A 14,001-nucleotide genomic window follows, 5' to 3' on the forward strand; every position below is an offset into this window, starting at 1 on the left:
CTGACCACCACAAAAAGTGCAGAGAGATAAGCTGTAAATTAAAAAGTAATTTTATCCTTAGTGGTATTAAGTACGTCCAGCAAGAAAAGTCAAAATGAAATACTCTGACATTCTTATGCTGGCAGAGTCAGCATTTCCATCACAATACTGTGTAACTTCCATTTTGTTTTCTCTCCTAAGTAGTCCAACACTTCCAGACTGAAAAAAAAATTACTACTTAAAGAACTTGATTTTTAAAAGGAATCAGCTTCGTCATATGAGATTTAGAGTACACTGCAATAATCAGATTATTCAGATGCTTATGCTCCTTATACATTGCTCAGTTTTTGTGCAGTATACAATTTCATTAGTTGTATAGGTAACTCATAATGAGGTTACCAATAACATACATACTTCAAATATTTATATTTTGTTATCTTAAAAAAAAGAAAAAGAATATCTGAATACAGATGTTGGTGCTTTGCCTAAACTGTCAGTTAAGCAATTAATAAAAGGCTCTATACACTGAAAACCACAGAAGTCAATTTTGTAATTAAAAGTGTGTTATATTATAAACAGTGTATACTATATATTCAGAATTTAATTGATTCTTCAGATGTCACACAGTCTTCTGCTAGCTCTCACAAATTTCAATGAGGATCTCACAACCAGCTGGCTAAATTGCATGATCATGTGCTTGGAAATCAAAACTGCTCTCTTAAATTGCAAAAAAAAGGCAAGAGAATACCAAAATGGCTGTATTTTCAAGACATATATCAACACTTCAGCCTGCCATTTCCTACAAGTTAACTCTGCTTCTTCTGAAGTGAAGCTTTCCATCATGTTTTGTGCAAGGATGTGAAGTAGAGGGGGTACAGAAGTAACAGATGTGACCAGCTTCCATGAACAGTGAGCAATAGCCTCTGTCACTGCAAGATGCAGTAAGTCCAAAGATGGGGTTTTTTAGCTTATTCCTGTAATTTAGAAAAATGTCTTGCCTACATTTTTGAGTAGGTTTTCCAAGTATCTTTCTGTTCACTTTACCTGCAGAACAAGGATTCCACTCTGTTTCAGCATTTCAGCTGGGGAAATAAACTGAAAGTTAGCTTGACATTTTGATAGCTCCAGACAAGACGCTGAGTTACAGCCTGTACCTCATGTCATTCTCTCTGGGTATTCTCTCTGCAGTGCTCCACGGATTTACATAGATGTGTACAGTTAATTACAAAAGAAAAACAGCATTGTCAGATTTGATTAAAACTAATTGTTCTGTCTTAGAATCACAGGATTAGCTTAGAAGGTCTTAACTTTTTTTTAAAGATTGTATCTTGTCCTTGACTTTGCAACTGTTGGCCTCACTTTATAATTTTAAGAGTAGAAGCTTTAAAAAATATTTTTGATGGAGGCTTTTAATTACCTGAATGATAAAGATATTAACACAAGAAAACATGAAATCAATGCTAGAAAGTATGAAAACTGAACACAACACTGAGCAAAGCAAAGATTCATAGTTGCACAACTTGAAATATACCAAACTTTTTAGAGAATATTTCTTTTACTTCTTTAGATTAAGAGAATTTTAAATAATTTTCTCAACAGTTACAATTAGGGGGCAGTGGTATAACACGTGTCACTGATTTCAACTCTGTTATTGCTAAATTGTTCTTAGGTACAATAAGAATTTTTGGTACAAAATGTATTTTTCTGAAGTTACTGAAAGTACTGAAATTTACTCCTACAAATTTACTACTGAGGCAACCACCTCTTGTTTCCTAAGATCCTTCTGCTTTACCTCAGCTTCTTGTTATAAGTTATTTTTAGAGGAGCATCATTGTCAAAACTATTGTGAGCACTGTAATATGAACTAATAGTGACTATATCTCTTGGTAATTCTCCATGGAATTAAATGTTCTTCTGAAACACAAATTGTTGGGTTTTTCTTAATTATTTTTTTTAATTAGTTGGCAGCTATGGTTAGATTTATACTTTTTTTTGAGAGAGAGTCTATCTTGGCGTAGGAGAAACATAATCAGAAATTTAAATAATTAAACTGATCTGTTTATTACATTTATCATAATTTGAATGTGTACTATGAAAAATTAAAGAAAATTAGTTTATAAAGCAAACACATTCAAATTTAGTAAAATTTCATTGTTATAAATTTCATGTCTCTGTGATAATCTCATATTCTGATAAAAGTCTGGAAGGTATGCATGATATGATGCAGTAATGAGATATCTGGATACAAAGGAAAAAATGGTGATATTTAATGAATAAAACTGAATTACATTCCATGCCTATAATGAAGAAGGATTAGCTTTATATGTTAATCTTTTCTGCATATAAACCAGAGAAAATATATCATATAGAAAAAAGACACCTACTGTATGACTTATTTGGATATGCTATCCAAAGCTACTGATTTGTGATAAATAAACATTTCTGTCATAACAAGCTGTGTAGGATGCTAATGTTCACTATTGTCTATTCACTTCTTGCAGGTGAAGAAAGACCAGTTTTATAAAACTGGTTTTTTAGAACACTGATTATAAGGAAAATACCTAAATATTTAACAGAAAAGCAATGAAAACCATCTAGCAGCTTTTTTGTTGATCTGCCTTCAAAATCTCATAGGTACATTTATGCCATACAGCAAAGGAACTAGGGAAGTGACTCTTGTTGTTGACAATACTGTGGGGTGGGTGCAAATGATATTTCACAAATGCATCCCGTAGTATCCAAATGAGACACCACATTTCAGGTAATTCTGTTTCATCATGCAGATCAAAGACATCTGTAAAGATGTATTTATTCAGAAAGAAGAAGAAGGAGATCATATTTCATCAGCTGACCAAAAAGCGTTCAGTCATTTAAATTCAGGTTTAAATGATTAACGGGTATAGCCAACAATTTCCCACACTTTCAGAGTTTTATACTTTCAAAGGATTGTCACAGGACTATGAAACACACTATACAGAAGAATTCAGCTCTGAACACAAGAGAAAAAAACCAGCACCTGAAACACTCACTTTTTTTGCATTTAACTAGCTACTACACAGGAGCCGCTATAGTTTTAGGCATGAAATGCCAGACACTGGGCAATAATTTCTTTCATTCTGACAGGTAATTAAATCCACTGGTTTTGTACAACTTTCTTCTTGGGCCTGGAACATCTTACCATGAATTCAAAGTGTGGTAGACATTGTCTGCATTTCAGATTGTTCCTCTAATTCATATGTCAGTAAGACAGACTGACTCCTTCTACTTATGTCTGTAGTTGTGCCAGCAAAAAAATTGATTTATCTGCTGTTTTGTTTCATGCAAAGATTATCATCTTTACACCAAAAAATCAGAACGTTACATTTCCAAAGTAGAGATGCTGCTCCCTCTTTTTCACTCTGCAGCTAAAGGTACACATGGAAATACATACATACAAATTTTCTCTCCAAAATGAACTTGCAAGTTAATTCTGCAATAGGAAGTTCTGCCTATGTTCTATAAACATAAACATTTGAGGAGCATCCTCAAATATTTTTTCAAACAAAGCTTTAGAAAGATATCCCACACACATTAGATAGTAGTCCTCAAATGCAACCAGCCCTGTACTAAGAGTACACCAGTGGTACATAAAGAACATTGAGAACAGAATCGCAGTTCAGTGCTTCAGAAAAACCACACACACAGTATTAGAGATAACATTCCTGGTTTCATACATATTGTTCGCAGCTTCAGAGCATGCTGGAAGAGCCAACTAGAGCAGCATACTATGCCTCACTCAATTTATTCCACCATTCCCTCCCCCCTACATTTTCCCTGTTCTGTTAGGTTAAGAATACTCTTATGCATATTTTCAGTAGGAGCATTCACCACAATTTTCCACAGTGTCTAGCACATGGCACATCTTACTGAATACAAGCATTGGACCACCTGGTAGCAATGGTCTAGGCAGGATCTAATGGTTTAGAGCAACAGTTCTACTTATCTACACAGAATGTCGGCAACTGCACAATGAATGTTCTTGTGTCTGAGGTAGCTGAATAAAAATGTTTCTCTAAAGAAAGGCTCAATGAATAGGACTTTGAGCACTGAAACAGTACTTGAACATGAGATAGTTAGGTATGTTTTATTACTGAGGAACAGGGTAAGCACTTTGTCCACTGTTACCCAGGAAAGGTAAGAGCCAGCTCAAAACTCAGCTTCCACTGCCTTAACTCTAAGGCCACCTTCCATATGCTGACCGGGTCTCTAGAATAAGAGCAGATTCTGACCCTGCATTGCCAGATGTACTCTTAGCCACAAAATTATTTCTCAATATTTTTGAAAGCTAGTAGATTGGAGTGAAGATACTGATGTAAGTTATTATACAGCAGTGCACAGAAACAAAGTACTGGAGTTTCATTCTTGGGAGTCTGTTTGCCTGTTGCAGAAGGATTTTATGTGGTCATCTTTCATTAAGTGTGAAGACAGTCATGCACCTAATGCAATAAATAACTGTAAATTTGTTCACTTAAATTGAAGATACTGTTGCTTGGTTTATGCAGACTTATGCTTACATCAAATTACCACTTCCAATATTTGATAGGAAATTAATAAGATCATGGAAGGACAGGAAAAAAAAGAAAATTTAAAGGAGTGACGATGGCTACAGTAGCTTAAAAAAAATTAAGTATTTAATAATCACATGTGAAATGCTGAACATTTTTCAGACCCAAAGAACTGTTGAGGCTTGTAGGATTAACACGATTTCTTGTCTGGCTGAAATGGAATTCATAGTGGCTATAAGTGAAATGCTGCTCTTAGCTATCCCTTATACATATACCCTCCTTTGACCAGAAACAGATTTTCAAATAGCATTCTGTTGTTATTTTGCCTACATGAGGAGGGGAACCCAAAATTGCCAGACATAATCTTCCAGTGAAATAATATCTTGAACTTAGAAGAAAGGAGAGTAAAGAATTAAAAGGAAAGCAAAAGATGCAAATTTATAAGGATAAAATTGCATTTATGCAATTTGAATTTTACATATAAGGTGAACTGAATTTAAGGTGATGGTGGTGAGTTAGTGGCAAGCTCATGGCTGACAACACACCTTTCAGATGAATCCATTATACTTCTCAAAACTGTAATACTTAAAAAAAGTAAGAAGATTAAAAGTATTTGAGACCAAGCACTCTAGTTTACAGAAAACAACATTCAATTATGAAACCCTAATAACTTGCAAATCAACAAAAAGTAAAAAGAAACCTCCATCCAGGATGTAAAGTCTTGTTCATACTGAAAACAGGGAGGTGGCAACTGTGGAACTTGGAGGTTTACCTTCAAAACTGGCAGACATCTTGCTGGAGTTATGAAAGTTAAAAGGTTATTATATCCACTGTGACATACGTTGCAATCAACGCACTTTTTATATGCATGATTACATGATGGCTATAGATGACAGTTATCTATGTTATAGTAGCTGAATAGATAAACCTTAGCATCTGCAATGTTAGATAAACTAGACCAGATTAAATGCAAAATGAAACCCTATATAACCAATACAAAACTATTTCATTCTTATATGGATACTATTCTCTTATCATCTCTCCCTTTTCCTTACTTCCCGTTTACTTCCAAGCTAGAGTCAGTAAATATAAACTTGTTGACCAGAAGATAAAATGCCTGATTCATTCAGGTCATGTCAGCAACTTAGTAACTGACACCAAGCAAGAAAGCTGTCAGCAGTTTTGTCAGTGCCTTGCATTATGTGTGACAGCAGTGAAATTTATTCAGTGACACTCAGCCTGCAGAGATTGGTATCATTCTGCAGAGTGCCATAGGATGCAGAGAACAAGCACCTCGGTAGTGCACTGACTATGGTTTTCAATACTAGTGGCAGGTCTTGAAAGGTATTTACAGATAGCAAAATCAACATTTATAACATGTTAGCTTCTCAGACTACTGGCCTGGACTGAAACTGGAAGCTTTCTGAATTAATTTCCCACATTAACTAGCAAAACAATACTGATTATACCTTCTGATTCTTAATGTAATATTATAAACAACATTTTTCACAGTTGCTGCTGAAAAGGCTTGATCTCTATGTAACAGCTGTCATATTTACAAGTAACTGTACTTTTCTGCAGCATGCTATGTCCTTATATCCTACCTCAGTGGTAAGTACAATAACAGATATAGCAGAAAGCTACCCATTAAAAGAGGAAAAATAAGATTTCATACTTTGGACTCCCAGATAACATCTGTGGTATCGTAGGACAGATTTAGAGTGTACTGTGTGAAAGGGTCTAGTTGAAACAGCAGATAAGAGGAAGGAAAGGGTGGGGAAGGAAAACTGCCTGTCTTTGGAGCCTCAGTTTTCCCAAAACCTATGCCACCATTTCCTCAGCATCCTTTACACAGCACTCCTTTACTGAAATTTCATACTATAGGCAAAATCTGTCTGATTTACTTGGTTCATGCAATTAGATACCTGTCATTAGAGTTAACTGATGCATTACTGTGCATTTTATAATCTACAAGCAATCTTCCTTACAGAAGGATTACATTAACTTCCTAAGCCAGACCTGAGGACTAGTCATCACCTTTCCCTAGATAATAATGACTATCTTGTGCTATCTGTTCAGATACCAGTTAAAGTGCCTCTACACACCATCACTAGCTGCCAGACACAGCACAGCTCTCACTTCAGTCTTTAGTTTCAGCCTTAGCAGCCCAGTTTATATCCATGTTTGATGGTTGTCAATATGGTACGATCCAGGAGCACACATATACCTCTGCTTTGTGCTTTGGTGACTATCTGCATAGTTATGACTTGTGCCTGATCCATGATGTCAAGATTCTTTTCAAACTTTCAAGATTCTTCCCCCTACCAACACACACTGGCCTACCAGCCATGCCTCAAAGCATACCATGTGTATTTTTCACAACCATTATGAAAACTGAAATATGAAATGGTTCCAAGAACAGTTTGAAGTGGAAAATCAAAAATTCCATAGGAATCCAGCAGGTTGAGGATTAACGATCAAGACTGCTTTAAGGTCTACTCCTTTTTGCAATGTTCACATATGCTTGTTGTGGCTCCTGTAAGTCCTGTAATTCATTGATCCTTATTTCCAGCCCTTTTCCATCATGACTCTTCCTGTTTGAAAAACTGGCTAAGGAGAGGCCATCTATTTTACATATGAGCAGTGTAATGCAGATTACACCAGCATTACAGTCAGAAAAAACGGGTAACCCGTCACTATGTTTGAGAAGAATGACAAATAACTGTATACTTTCAGAAACTCTATCAAAGCTGGCCTAAAGATATCTCAAAGAACAGAATATTCTGGTATTTATATGAAGACACAGAGATATTCCCACCTCTGCTTCACTTGATCTGTAAAGCACTGAGGGGCTCTGGAATTTATAAAAGACTTTAGGTATAAAATTAGTCTTTTAAGACTGGGCACCATAAAGGCCATGCTTTCTTTTATTTTTGTAGAAAAACTGTACTGCTTTATTCACGGTACAATTAGGATTGTCTAGTATAAAACCAATTCAGGTAGTTTCTAAATATTTCATAAACATTAACATGGTAAAACTGAACATTGACACAACACATTAACATACCAGAGGCAGGAATGTCAAGGTGCTGTAGTATACATTTTGACCTCTGATTAATTCTCACAGCAGTTATCCAGAAATAATAATAACTTTCCCACGTGCCTTGTGCACTTCAAAGTTACAAAAATCTGCAAATAATTTTTAAACATTTACATTGCAGTTCATTTGAGGCAGAAACTAACTAACAGTCATTCATAAACTCTGGTTAATGTTTGGGCATCTTTTTTTAGTGTTTCGCTTTTTTTTTTTAAAGTTAAGAACAAAGTTCACTTGTGGTCTGTAAATAAGAGAGAGATGTAATGTTAAGTAAGAAACTAGTTCGAATGGGTGCACAGAGCTACATAACTGGTTATTCTCTTTTTTTCCAGTTTCCCTTAGTTAAATTTATTATCCTAATACTTAAAGATAGCAAAAAGCTCATAACTATTGTTTATAGGGTAATAGAATTCCACTTATGTATTGTTTCTAGATAAATTACAGTGTATGCAGAATTATTGTAGGAATTGTCTTTCATTACTACTTCATCTTCCAACCAGGGGCAAGAATAAAGAGTGGTTTTTGCTGCTGTAACTTTTGATCTGTATTCTCTGTTTGAAACACCATGGACTTGTTTACCCATTTCAGAAGTATCCATATAAAATAACATTCATCATCTAATACTTTCATTTGAGGGAGATTTGGATGGAAGTTATATATCACATGTTATGCATCAGTTTATGGGAGAAATGTTATAATTGAGAAGAAATAACTGAGAGCACTGAGGGAAAAAACAAGATTTTATTAAGAGTATTTCAGAATAAAAAACGTGTAAAAAGAAAATGGATTATTACAATCTCATCTTTCAGATTAGGGATATACTGTATGGAGATAGTCACAATAGTTTAAGAAAGGGTTTAGTAACATAAATTTTTCAATCCCCTTAAGAGCAATCCAAAACGCTAATTGAGAGCAAGCAATTAAACTGTATTCAATAAAAAGAGGTCATAGTCCTTCCTTTTTACTTTGGATATTTTCCGTGAAGTTTTTGGAGTGAAACATGTTTATGGTGATTTATGACAGGGAGATCTTCCCTTATCTTCTCACTCTCTCTCAAATCAGGTCACCAACTACCCTGTAATGTCCAAAAGAATTCCTGAGATGTATTTGCTCTCATTTAAGAGAGGCATGTTTGTATCCTATGAAAAATATTCAAAGAAGCCATTTCTCCTTTTATTCAAAGGAGCACTAAAAACTATTTGCTTTAACCCTGACCTTATCATTAAATGCTATGACCCCAACTCTTTGCCTCTAGGCAATTAAAAAAATAAATTGTTTGAGTACATCCAGCCAATAATTTCCATGTTAAAAAAAAAATCTAAGCTGAAGCCATGTGGTCTCAATCAGGCAGTAAAAACTCTCAGTATTTTCTTAAATGCACAACTGCAGTATGCCCATAACCTCTCTTTTAAATCATCTTAACCAGATCTGAATCACTCTCACCACAAATGATTCGGTGGCCCTGGAATGTGCTGGGGTAGACAGAGTTGCTCTGCAATGAACATTGAGACATTCCCCACTTCCCCAGTGTTAAGAGAATAGTCTGCAGGAAAAAAAAAAGTTTTCTAAAACGTTAAAGCCAAGACAAAAAGTGACATCATAGTTCAATCATTCAAGAAAAAGAGAACAAAAATGCATCTACTGCCTAATAAATCACTGTTGTGTGCCACAAACCACAGTGAGCCAACACAGCCAAAGAACAGCTTTTCTTGCTGAAGCAGAGATACCACAAGCAGCTGGCAAATGCCTGTGTAATTGTACTCACAGAGAGCCACTAAATCCATTAAGCTAGCCAGAGTAGAAGAAGTCAATCAATTAAAAAAGCTGAATATACATGATTTCAGTACCAATCTGTGCATCCTCTTACATTGCATTACAGTATTTCTTACTATGGCCTATCACGATTTTTTGCACAGTTTAATATGTATATGGTACTTTGTTAAAAGCTTATAGGCAGATCGCTTAGAATCAAAAAATTTTTTTGAGGTGCCTGCATTACCTGAATATATGCTGCTAGCTACTCCCCTCATCCACTTGAGCAAGTAGAAACGACAGACTCAAAAACACCTTCACTTTCTCAGCACATCTCAGAAGGAGTTCCAAAATATTACTTATATATAAAGTTATAACAGAGGAAAGGGAATGTAGGTCCTTGGAGGCTCCTAAAAGTCAAGTTTAAGCAGCAAATGAGCAAGCTTTGCTTAAATAACTGTAAGATTCTTAAATGCCACTTCCCCTTTAAAAGTCTGTCTGGAGCCTGAAAGATTTCTTTCAGTCTTAATCACCTCAAAAAACAATTTAAACATGTGGCCAAAGTGATGTGCATTTGAAACAGGAATAGACCAGAGCCAAGACATTTGGATCCAGTTATTAACCTTCTTATACTTCATGGATGTTGGAATCCAGGGATTTTGGTACAGACCCATCTCTGAACTCAACACTCATTGCCAAACCTCACAGTCAATAGAAAATACGCTTTAACATATCAAAGTAGGAAAAACAGCATAAAGATGTCAGATTTTTCCACCACATCAATGAGAAAAAATGTCATTATAGCACCCATGTAAATTGTGAAACTGAAAGCAGCTGCTGAGGCAACCTGACATGGTGTCATTGGCAGAGGGGGGTCCAACTCAGAAAAACATGATTCCATTTTTAGCTCTGAAAAAGAATCTTTGCTACTTCTAGTGTGTGATTCCTGTTCAGTGAATAACTTGCCATAAATAGAGCGAGTAACTGCTGTAGAAAGAAATGCCTTAGTACATGGTAAGAAAAATGTGTACTAAACATCCCCAGCATCCTAACTTATTACACACTATGCTGCTGAGTACTGTTTCTTAGTCATTCCATAGCAAGGTAAATTAGCGGAACATTTTTAACAACTACCACACCAAGTAGAGTATTCTTCCAAATGAAGGGTGAAAGTCAGAATGAGAGAGCTTTGGTTTTGAGTTTCTGAATTAGGAAAAACAAACATACAGACCTCAAACAAACAGTTAATTGACTGTGGCTGCTATACTTTGCACAATCACCCATTTGCTCATTCAGCGTATTTTTCACGTGACTAGGTTCACCTTCACAAGTCCCTAATCACTAGCAGTTAGTAAGTGGGTAGGAGGAAGGGACCATTCACCTTGTCAAAATAAAAAAAAATGAATAACTACTTGAAGTAAATGATGGAGGTAGGAAATTTTTTCCTTTTCAGATCTATTGTCCCAGTAGGGTTTGCTTGTGTGCTTGTTTTTGTTTTTTAAAGTACATAAGTACATTCAATCAGCTGGTCTTTCCCCCTTTGTCAAATTTATTATGCAGTTGAACTTTTAGATTTCAAGGGTTTCTTATTTATTACTTTATTAAGATAACCTACCTAGCAAGACATAATAGCATGCTGATAGCAAGGCTTATCAGTAGCTTTGAAATAAATGGGTCCCTGTAGTGAACTTCCTTTGACAGCTAGATGGCATTTCTGAAAGCAAGTTATTTGGATTAACCTACCTCCCTTCTGATCATTATAAAACTTTTCCTAAAGACAATACAGGGAGATGAAAAAAAAGGTCTTTGTAACAGCAATACATTTTCCTAATAAACTTAAAAGGCAGCAGTCTTAACACTTTCAGAAAGCAAGAACAGCTAAATAATTTTGCTTATTGAAAGAAAACCAAGTTTCTTTTTGTAATTCCTGTTGTCTCTCAGAGTCATTTATCCAAGCCTACACTCTTTTACACTAGCTACATTAGCTTTCGATTGCGCGCCCTAAAACAGTAGACTCTCAAAGCTTTTTCTTTTTAAAAAGAGATTCACTTTGCTCCTAACACAGGGGGAGGAAGGGGGAGGGGGATGTGCTCTGAATGAATGCCAATCATTTAAAACAAGTTTATTTTGAGTGTCTATAAACGAACTGATCTTAGGAAGCATCTCATCCCTTTTCACTCCACCATTCTCCTGAACTTTAGTTCTACTCATATCCTTTGTGATGGAAAATCTTTACTTCCCAGGTTCAAAAACGAGTTACTCTGCTAGTTAAAGTTACTCTATACTATACATGATTCAAAACAAAACAGGTTTGCAGAAAACCCAATAATAAAGCCATTTGGAAAGCTTTCCAAAATTGTACAGATGCATAGGAATTTTGCTAAAATAGATACATTCTGATAGAGCTTTTTGGAAAGGGAGAAATGAGGAACATTTTACTGCTAGGCTCTGTTCCAAGACCACTATAATAGCACACACTGTATGATTCACTCATGTACTTTTTTCCCCTCCTCTATTGTAGTAAGCTAAAGTACCTTATAGTTTCTTGCATCTTTATACATATTTAACGCTGGCACTTACCGTTGTGGAACAGAGGGACCCCCACCCCCCGCAAACAGGCTGATAGCTGATGGTCTCTGGGTCTTTTATTTCTTGTCCAGCCCCAGCTCTTAGCTTTGCTGCTCTAAATTCAGTCTAGTTCGCAGAGGAGCACAGAAAAATTTAATAGACAGCTGAACTGCCAAATTCCAACCACCACGATCGGCAATGAAGACGTTCTCCCTAGTTCTGACTGATTCCAAAGAACAAAGCCTGCTGGCAACGAGGAAGCGGAGTTTAAGTCCTCTGGCTTCAGTCCAACTGTTGCTCTTGCTTTTGCTGCAGAGTACGTGAGAGTGTTTGCATGAGCTTGTAATGCATGTAAGAGATGGGGGCTGGGAAAAAAGAGGGTGTGTGTAAGAGGAGGAATGCTAGTCATATCCAAAAATAACATGAAGGAAGTCATGTAGTAAGCCGTCTCCCCTCATTCTCTCTCCTCTTATCGCATGTACTGAGAGTGTCTCTGCCCTAAGATTTTGATCTCAAGAGTAGGTAGGGGAAAAATTCCATTGTGACTTGCAGCTCATATGATCGCGCTATTAAATTGTAACTGGGGAGCTCTACACTTACAAGAACACGTCACGAAACACATGATTTAGTAGCGATCTACTTCATAATACTGCAGCCAGCATGCATTTCACACTGTGTGCATTTGTTTGCAAACTGGAGAGAAAAAACAGAAACTACTAATGAAGTTTACTACATGCCACAATAAAGTGTCACATTTGCCTGTCCAGAAGTTCCTAAATTTCAGTCCTAAGTATTTCCAGATACTGCTTAGTGTTGATTTTCAAAATAGCAAATGTTGCAAGTTTACAGTATAATCCAGAAATGGGGATATAAAAATCTTTATATAGTTTAACTGTGCCATGATTCTTCAAAAATTTTTAAAAAGAGATTCCACATACAGAACACTATTCTCTGTCAAAATGAAAATCAACACCTACAAACACAGCACAAAGAAGAAAACCCCACATAAAAAAATAAAAGAAATTAAATTCCTTCCTGGATAATAAGAAAGGTATAATGTAAAAATTGTGAGTTTTCTTTTGAAAGCCTTAGAATATTGATTTCAATAATTATGAGCTTTTAAAAAATCTTTAAAATTGTCATTAATAAATGAACAACAAATTTAAGGAAAATAATAATTCAATAATGATAGCCCAAATATTTTTTTTTAGTACTTGTATTTAATCAAGTCTCCATCAAATCAATTTGAGGACCTCTAAAACCACTTATAAGCCCAGAAACAGTCTCTATGATTAACTAACATTATGGAGAATCTACTTTTTCTAGTAGGGCTTCAGTCTCAAGGAACTGCCTTCAAAACATTACAAGATAACACAATACAAGTTATGCTTTTATCATGCTGCTCTCTGCGAAGAGTTTAATTAAGTTTTAATTCAAACATAACAATATAAAGAAAGGTCAAAGCAATTTTGGATTCCATTTAATCTCATGCAGAATAGCTTAGCCCATGATTTTGAGGTATGTGATATGGTGTTGGGTATTTTAGAACAAAACTGGTCAACTTCCACTATGAATGGTTTTGAAATACAAATCTTCACAGTAGAAATAAAAGTGGGAAAGAAGGAAGAAACTAGTTAGAAAATAGACTCCAGTGTGCAGGTTTCAGCAATGACAGCATGAACCAGCCTCCTGTTTACACAAGACTTTGTTCCTCGAAAAGGGAGACAGTATAGTTCAGGTCTATGATTTCCATATCCAGCATCTGGACTTCTGGATCTACCCTTTTTTTCTCCTTTAGTAAAAATAATGAAGCTTTGGATAGGAGCTTAAGTTCAATAGAACAGATATAATATATTTTCCTTCATTCCTATTACATTAAAGAAATTACAGTGTTTTTCCAAAACTAGTAGGAAAATAATTTTATGATAAATTTTAAAACTACAAATACACTCTATGTTGAAGGTAAATCTCAGAAGCCCGTAGAAACCATCTGGAATGTAAGGAAGTTATGATGATTTAAGTTTGCCTTCCTGCATATTCACTAGAGACTGAATTTCAATA

General features: G+C 35.5%; 1 protein-coding gene across 7 annotated transcripts in view; it reads right to left on the reverse strand.

The window, feature by feature from the left end:
• The window catches only part of PALLD (palladin, cytoskeletal associated protein), a 202,255-nt gene that overhangs the window by 137,389 nt on the left and 50,865 nt on the right, over positions 1-14,001 (reverse strand). The window contains exon 1 of one of the 7 annotated variants that reach the window (XM_032685478.1): positions 11,953-12,387. The exons of the other annotated variants lie outside the window; for them this stretch is intronic. The gene's annotated coding sequence lies outside the window, so the exon portion shown is untranslated. Of the gene's footprint in view, positions 1-11,952; positions 12,388-14,001 lie in introns of those variants that run through there. 7 annotated transcript variants of the gene reach the window in all.

Source organism: Chiroxiphia lanceolata, chromosome 4 (assembly GCF_009829145.1).
Source record: "Chiroxiphia lanceolata isolate bChiLan1 chromosome 4, bChiLan1.pri, whole genome shotgun sequence".
Taxonomy (NCBI): Eukaryota; Metazoa; Chordata; class Aves; order Passeriformes; family Pipridae; genus Chiroxiphia; species Chiroxiphia lanceolata.